The following is an 8,730-nucleotide window of genomic DNA, read 5'->3' on the forward strand; positions in this document are numbered from 1 at the left end:
CCCCTCACCTAGGGCAATCCAGCTCAATCTGGACAAAACTCTGCTATGCTGAGTGATTTGCCACAAGAATACTGCCCCCAAAGAATGTGCAGTCTCCAAACCTCCAAATGACTGGTGTCATTTGGGCACATCTCCATTGGGTGGCAGTACATGTTCAGAACAACCTAACATGGTTACTTCAGCACATTATTTCTGAAATAAAATTTGCTCTTTATTTTCTTAAATTCTAATAACAATCTTCCTTATCAAGGTAATTCAGTGACCATGTAATTGATAAAAAATGAATATAAATTAAAGTATTTTCCAGTGTTTATTTTAATTAATGCTTGTAGAGTCTATATATTTTTTGTTCACTATTATATCACTGATATCTAGTTCAGTCCTTGCCAAATAGCAAGCATCAATGATAGCATTTAAAAAATAACTTTATGCCAATATAAAATCTAAAGACAAATTCTGAATTCAGAAAAATAATTTTTCTTCTCTATTCAACCTACTGACTAGGGTTTCAGCATAAACTATCCCATACTTGGTAATCTAAACTGTATTAAACTCAGTCATCATTTTTGTCTGGCATAGTTTAGAGACATGTGCAAAATCTTGTTTTTAATACAATATAGGTGGCAGCCGTTCAAGTTACCATGTCCCATTAAATCATGTATATAGTCATGCAATCAATTTTCTGTTTCTTATAGCATTTGTATTGCAGAATAAAGAAAAAGAAAACTAGAACTAGTGAAGTGAAAACAGCCAGTTATGATGATCTTAGGGGTTTTGATTCTTGTTAATCTCTGTTTTGATTGTTTATTTTTATTGAAGATGCTTTTTAAACTAGTTTATTGAGCTAGGGTGCATTTTGGAAAGGATTTTTGGCTATAGACAAATACCATCTGTATTAAAGTAAACTTGGAATTATTTGTAAGAAAAAAGATTATTAGTACAAACCAAAAGCAGAAAAAGATCCCAAAATGAGTCCTTGGAGAAAGCCAAGAAGAATATACAGGTTTGTTGAAAACATTTACAGCAAGTAGATATTTCAACTAAATAATCATTTAAAATCTATTATTCCACAGTGGTAGTTTTAAGATAACTTGCCGCACTATTACTTAAGTGATTCTTAAGGATTTTAATAGAAAAATACAGTTCATTAAAAAGAAGCTGAGTGGAAATAAACATATATATTATTTTAACATACATACTCATATTTTAAAAGTTTACATTCATGTGTAAGTAGGCGTTTTTACATATCACATGAAGGAAAATATAAGATTATCTCTCTGCTATAATTGTAAAAGCTATAATCAAATAGATTTTCAGAGATTTTTTAAAAAGCTTCTTTCAATTTTGCCAGTTAAAGGCAAATTAAACCACAAGTACAAATTAAATAACGGAACACTAGATGAGCAACACATCTAGTTTCTTTATTTTCTTTCTTCTTTTCTTTCTTTCTTTCTTTCCTTTCTTTCTTTCTTTTTCTTTCTTTCTTTCTCTTTCTTTTCTTTCTTTCTCTCTTTCTTCTCTTTCTTTTCTTTCTCTTTTTTCTTTCTTTCTCTCTCTTTCTCTCTTCTCTTTCTTCTCTTTTTCTTTTCTTTCTTCTTTCTTTCTTTCTTTCTTTCGTTCTTTCGTTCTTCTCTCTCTCTCTCTCTCCTTTTGAGTTTCACTCTTGTTGCCCAGGGTGCAGTGCAATGGCATGATCTTGGCTCACTGCAACCTCCACCTCCCAGGTTCAAGTGATTCTTCTGTCTCAGCCTCTGAGTAGCTGGGATTACAGGCATGCACCACCATGCCTCGCTACTTTTGTATTTTCAGTAGAAACAGGGTTTCACCATGTTGGTCAGTCTCGTCTCGAACTCCTGACCTCAGGTGATCCACCCGCCTCGGCCTCCCAAAGTGTTGGGATTACAAGCGTGAGCCACTGTGCCTGGCCCTATTTTTCATTTATAGAAGTACAATCAACATTGAATACAATGTAAAGACAGTTAAATTTTAGTTTTCCTTGGCCATTACTTGAGGAAACCAACCAACGATACAGTGTACCAAAGGAGTGTGACATATACAATCCATCAGACAAGAATATAACCCATCCGTTGGTAATAGAACATATGTATTTTTTACATTTCTTTTTCTCAAACTATGCACAATAAAAAGATTTAATATAATTTTTAAAAATATTATCAGTCAGATGATTGCTATAAAGGATGTTTACACAAAAGTACTAAACAGATTGGGCTAAGACTTCAGTCCCTAAAGGCCTGTCATGAAAGGGACGGTTTCTTGCATCTGAACTGGGAAGGTGCTTGTCTAGGGCTTTCTGATGCATGTGATAATTACACTGTCTGAGGTGGGAAAGAGTGAATCAAGCACAAATCATGCCTATTGTTCTATTTAATAGTTCTCTGTTCACCTCCCTACTTGGAGGTAATGAAAACGGGGTGTGGTTGAATACAAGTGGAAGGATTTCAATGTTTCACATTCCCCACTCCTGCCTTGGAGCATGTCTCAAACAATAATCTGCCGGTCTTGTTGCTTGGGTAAACAGCGGAAAGCTGCCGCAGAAAGCAATTGGCAACCCCTAAGAGGACTTTGCCGACACGTGATGTCAAATATTTTTCAGTTGACTTAGAAAGAAAGACTGAGAGTAAGAATCTCCTTGTACATCAGCCAATGAGACCTTTAGAACATTCTGAGAAATGTTTTCTTCATTATAATTGGATAATGCTTTCAAATCACCATCAATGGAGCAGACATATATCCACTAAATACTTGATGAGACTTCCCAAGAATTCATCCTTGCACAGGCAGCTTTTAAACAAACTGGTTTCAGTGAGAAGTGTTAGCTTTGGATTGGAAGTAAAGCTGCAATTCCAACCTGTTAGTAATTAGTCTCTTTGTATTCTTTCTGACCTTGTCTGAATGCCACTTTCAAATGCAGTGTTTGAGTAGAAATCTGAAGAGGATAGGTCTGACATTAAAGTCTCACCTCTGATCAAGCTAAAAATAGCTGGAATGACTTATAATTTTTTTATTGTTTGTTTTTTTCTTTTCTTTTTTTTTTCCTGATAACCCAAAACTCCAGTAGTTAAAGTTGCCTCTGGTCCATGGGTTCCCTCTGCCTGTGTTTCTCTTTTTCTAGTTCTTTACATGAAGGTTTCCACCTCAAACTTCAGATGCCGTCTCGACAGAGGGGCTTTCCCAACCTTCTTGTTAGACATTGACTTGTATCTCCCCACCACCCACTCCCAACTCTTATGTTGAGGTTCTAACCCTTAATGTGATGGCATTTGGACGTAGGGTCTTCAGGAAGATAATTAAAGTTGAATGAGGTCATAAGGGTGGGGCCCCAATCCAATAAGAGTGGTGTTTCTTATAAGAAGATGAAGAGGCCAGGTGTGGTGGCTGATGCCTGTAATCCTAGCACTTTGGGAGGCCAAGGTGCAAGGATTGCTTGAACCCAGGAATTTGATAACAGCCTGGGATGAACATGGTAAGACCTCATCTCTATCAAAAAATCAAGAAATTAGGCATACATGGTGAAGCATGCCTATAGTCCCAGCTACTTGGGAGAATAAAGTAGGAGGATTCCTTGAGTCTACAAAGGTGAGACTGCAGTGAAGTGTGTTCACACCACTGCATCCTGGGAGACAGAGTAAGAAAAGAAGAAGAAAGAGAAAGAGAAAGAGAAAGAAAGAAAGAGAAAGAAAGAAAGAAAGACAGACAGACAAGAAAGACAAGAAAGACAAGAAAAGAAAGAAAAGAGAAAAGGAAAGAAAAGGAAGGAAAGAAGGAGGGAAAGAAGGAAGGAAGGAAAAAGGAGGAGGAGGAGGAAAAAGAAGGGGAAGGGGAAGAAGGAGAAAGAGGAGGAGGAAGAGGAAGAAGAAGAGGAGGAGGAGGAGGAGGAGAAGACATCAGAGAAATGTCTTCCCCTCCCTCCCTCCCTTCCCACACAAGCACAGACGAAAGGCCATGTGTGAGCACAGCAAGAAGGTGGCCATCTACAAACCAAGAAAAGAGGCCTCACTAGACACCTACCCTGATAGCACCTTGATCTTGGACTTCTATCCTGCAGAAAATAGACATCTGCTGTTTAAGCCATGACTCTATGGTGCTTTGTTATGATGGCCTGAGCAGATTAAGATACTTACCATCTACAGGAGACTCATGGCTTCATCTCTGCTTATAACATCATTGTGCTGATTTCCTTCATCTCATTTATCATAATTAATAATGATTTTAATGTATTTACTTATGTGTTTACTTTCTGTCTTCCTTCCTAGAGCATAAACTCCATTAAGATCACTCTGAAAATTTCATAAATTGTCTATGGGAGAAGAGAGGAAGTAAGGACATTAAGAGGCCATGGTAGTTCAGGGAAGAGAAAATGGCAGCTTACAATAAAGTGGCCATGGGAGAGGAACATGGATGAATTGAGACTTATTTGAGTGGTATGAAGCAACAGGACTTGCCAGTGATGTGATATTGGAGGCAGCGGTGAAGGAAAGAGAATAATCTATAATAATACCTAAGTTTGGGACGAGGAGGTAGAGAATGGTGGGGTTATTTTAAGAGATGTGAGCTAATATAAGATCATTTCTATCATTATTAACACCATTGATTCTTCTTGTTCTATCCTAGTGCTCCTCAGAAGAGAAATGTAAATAGGAATTACCTGGGAATCTTGTTAAAATGCAGATTCTGATTTAGCATCTGGACACTCCATTATGTTCAATTGATCTATATGTCTATTCTTCCTCTAATATACTGCTTTATTACTGTAGGTTTGTATATATCTTAAAACCAGGAAGTATGATTCCTCCAACTTTACTCTTCCTTTTCAACATCGTGTCTTAACTTTGCTAAACTCACTTATTAGTTCTAGAGAAGAATTTTCTCAAATTAATGAAAGAAAACAAACCACAGATCCAAGAATCCCAAAGAAATCCGTGGATGATACATACAAAGGGAAATCCATGGATGACACATACAAAGGAAAATAAAACTAAACACATCTTACTCAAATTGCTGTAAATCAAAAATAAAGAAAGCACCTTAAAGGCAGCCAAAATAGGACTCACTCCATACAGTGAAACAAAATGAGAATGACAGCAGACTTCTTGTCAGTAACTATGCAAACTAAAAGACAGTGGAGTATTATCTTTAAAATGCAGTCATGTGCTGAATAAAGACATTTTGGTCAATGACAGATGACATATATGATAGTGATCCCATAAGATTACAATGGAGCTGAAAAATTACCATTGCCTACTGACATCTTGATAATCGTGAACCTACATAGGGTTAAAATAATGTGTTTTTGTCTTCATTTTTAGCAAAAATGTTTAAAAAGTAAAAATAAATAAAAAAATAAAAATTTAAAAAATAGAGAAAAGCAGGGGGCCACCCAAGATGGTCGAATAGGAACAGCTCCAGCCTCCAGCTCCCAGCATGAGTGACACAGAAGACGGGTGATTTCTGCATTTTCAACTGAGGTACTGGGTTCATCTCGCTGGGGCATGTCAGATAGTCAGTGCTGGTCAGCAGGTGCAGCCAACCAGCGAGAACTGAAGCAGGGCGAAGCATCACCTCACCTGGGAAGCACAAGGGGGAAGGGAATTCCTTTTCCTACCCAAGGGAAACTGAGACACACAACACCTGGAAAATCAGGTAACTCCCACCCTAATACTGTGCTTTACCAAGGGTCCTAGCAAACAGCACACCAGGAGATTATATCCCAGGTCTGTCCTGGAGGGTCCCACACCCACAGAGCCTCCCTCATTGCTAACACAGCAGTCTGAGATCTAACTGCAAGGTGGCAGTGAGGCTGGGGGAGGGGCGCCTGCCATTGCTGAGGCTTAAGAAGGTAAACAAAGTTGCTTGGAAGCTCGAACTGGGTGGATCCCACTGCAGCTCAAGAAGGCCTGCCTGCCTCTGCAGACTCCACCTCTGGGGACAGGGCATAGCTAAACAAAAAGCAGCAGAAACCTCTGCAGATGTAAATGTCCCTATCTGACAACTTTGAAGAGAGCAGTGGATCTCCCAGCACGGAGTTTGAGATCTGAGAATGGACAGACTGCCTCCTCAAGTGGGTCCCTGACCCTGAGAACCTAACTGGGAGATATCACCCACTAGGTGCAGACTGACACCTCACAACACACAGCTCGGTACACCTCTGAGACGAAGCTTCCAGAGCAAGAATCAGACAGCAACACTTGCTGTTCAGCAATATTCTAGCTTGTGCAGCCTCTGCTGCTGATACCCAGGCAAACAGGTCTGGAGTGGACCCCAAGCAAACTCCAAAAGACCTGCAGCTGAGGGTCCTGACTGTTAGAAGGAAAACTAACAAACAGAAAGGACACCCACACCAAAACCCCATCAGTACGTCACCATCATCAAAGACCAAAGGCAGATAAAACCACAAAGATGGGGAAAAAGCAGGGCAGAAAAGCTGGAAATTCAAAAAGTCAGAGCACATCTCCCCCTCCAAAGGAACGCAGCTCATCACCAGCAACGGATCAAAGCTGGACGGAGAATGACTTTGACAAGTTGAGAGAAGAAGGCTTCAGTCAATCCAACTTCTCAGAGCTAAAGGAGGAACTACATAACCAGAGCAAAGAAACTAAAAATCTTGAAAAAGAAAGGAAGAATGGATAATTAGAATAACCAATGCAGAGAAGTCCACAAGCGAACTGATAGAGACGAAAACCATGACATGAGAACTACATGACAAATGCACAAGCTTCAGTAACTGACTCGATCAACTGGAAGAAAGAGTATCAGTCATTGAAGATCAAATGAATGAAATGAAGCAAGAAGAGAAGTTTAGAGAAAAAAGAATAAAAAGAAATGAACAAAGCCTCCAAGAAATATGGGATTATGGGATAAGACCAAATCTACATCTGATTGATGTGCCTGAAAGTGACAGGGAGAATGGAACCAAGTTGGAAAACACTCTGCAGGATATTATCCAGGAGAACTTCCCCAACCTAGTAAGGCAGGCCAACTTTCAAATTCAGGTAATACAGGGAACACCACAAAGATACTCCTTGAGAAGAGCAATTCCAAGACACATAATTGTCAGATTCATCAAAGTTGAAATGAAGGAAAAATGTTAAGGGCAGCCAGAGAGAAAGGTCTGGTTTTCCACAAAGGGAAGCCCATCAGACTAACAGTGGATCTCTCTCCAGAAACTCTACAAGCCAGCAGAGAGTGGGGGCCAATTTTCAACATTCTTAAAGAAAATAATTTTCAACCTAGAATTTCATATCCAGCCAAACTAGGCTTCATAAGTAAAGGAGAAATAAAATCCTTTACAGGCAAGCAAATGCTTAGAGATTTTGTCACCACCAGGCCTACCCTAAAAGAGATCCTGAAGGAAGCACTAAACATGGAAAGGAACAACTGGTACCAACCATTGCAAAAACATGCCAAAATGTAAAGACCATCAATGCTAGGAAGAAATTGCATCAACTAATGAGCAAAATAACCAACTAATATCATAGAAACAATTTCACACATAGCAATATTAAACTTAAATGTAAATGGACTAAATAGTCCAATTAAAAGACACAGACTGGCGAATTGGATAAAGAGTCAAGACCCATCAGTTTGCTGTATTCAAGAGACACATCTCACTTGCAGAGACACACATAGACTCAAAATAAAGGGATGGAGGAAGATCTACCAAGCAAACAGAAAACAAAAAAAAAGCCAGGGGTTGCAATCCTAGTCTCTGATAAAACAGACTTTAAACCAACAAAGATCAAAAGAGACGAAGAAAGCCAAAACATCATTATGTTAAAGGGATCAATATGTAAAGGATTCAATTCAACAAGAAGAGCTAACTATCCTAAATATATATGCACCCAATACAGGAGCACCCAGATTCATCAAGCAAGTCCTTAGAGACTTACAAAGAGACTTAGACTTCTATACAATAACAATGGGAGACTTTAACACCCCACTGTCAACATTAGACGGATCAAAGAGACAGAAAGTTAACAAGGATATCCAGTAATGAACTCCATACTGCAACAAGCAAATCTAATAGACATCTATGGAACTCTCCGTCCCAAATCAACAGAATATACATTCTTCTGCAAAACATCACACTTATTCCAAAATTGACCACATAGTTGGAAGTAAAGCACTCCTCAGCAGAACAGAAATTATAACAAACTGTCTCTCAGACCACAGTGCAATCAAACTAGAACTCAGGACTAAGAAACTCAATCAAAACTGCTCAACTACATGGAAACTGAACAACCTGCTCCTGAATGACTACTGGGTACATAACAAAATGAAGGCAGAAATAAAGATGTTCTTTGAAACCAATAAGAACAAATATACAACATACCAGAATCTCTGGGACACATTTAAAGCAGTGTGTAGAGGGAAATTTATAGCACTAAATGCCCACAAGAGAAAGCAGGAAAGATCTAAAATTGATACCCTAATATCACAATTAAAAGAACTAGAGAAGCAAGAGCAAACACGTTCAAAAGCTAGCAGAAGGCAAGAAATAACTAAGATCAGGGCAGAACTGAAAGAGATAGAGACACAAAAAAACCTTCAAAAAATCAATGAATCCAGGAGCTGGTTTTTTGAAAAGATCAACAAAATCGACAGACCGCTAGCAAGACTAATAAAGAAGAAAAGAGAGAAGAATCAAATAGACACAATAAAAAATGATAAAGGGGATATCACCACTGACCCCACAGAAATACAAACTACCAA

Source organism: Macaca fascicularis, chromosome 6, assembly GCF_037993035.2.
Source record: "Macaca fascicularis isolate 582-1 chromosome 6, T2T-MFA8v1.1".
Taxonomy (NCBI): domain Eukaryota; kingdom Metazoa; phylum Chordata; class Mammalia; order Primates; family Cercopithecidae; genus Macaca; species Macaca fascicularis.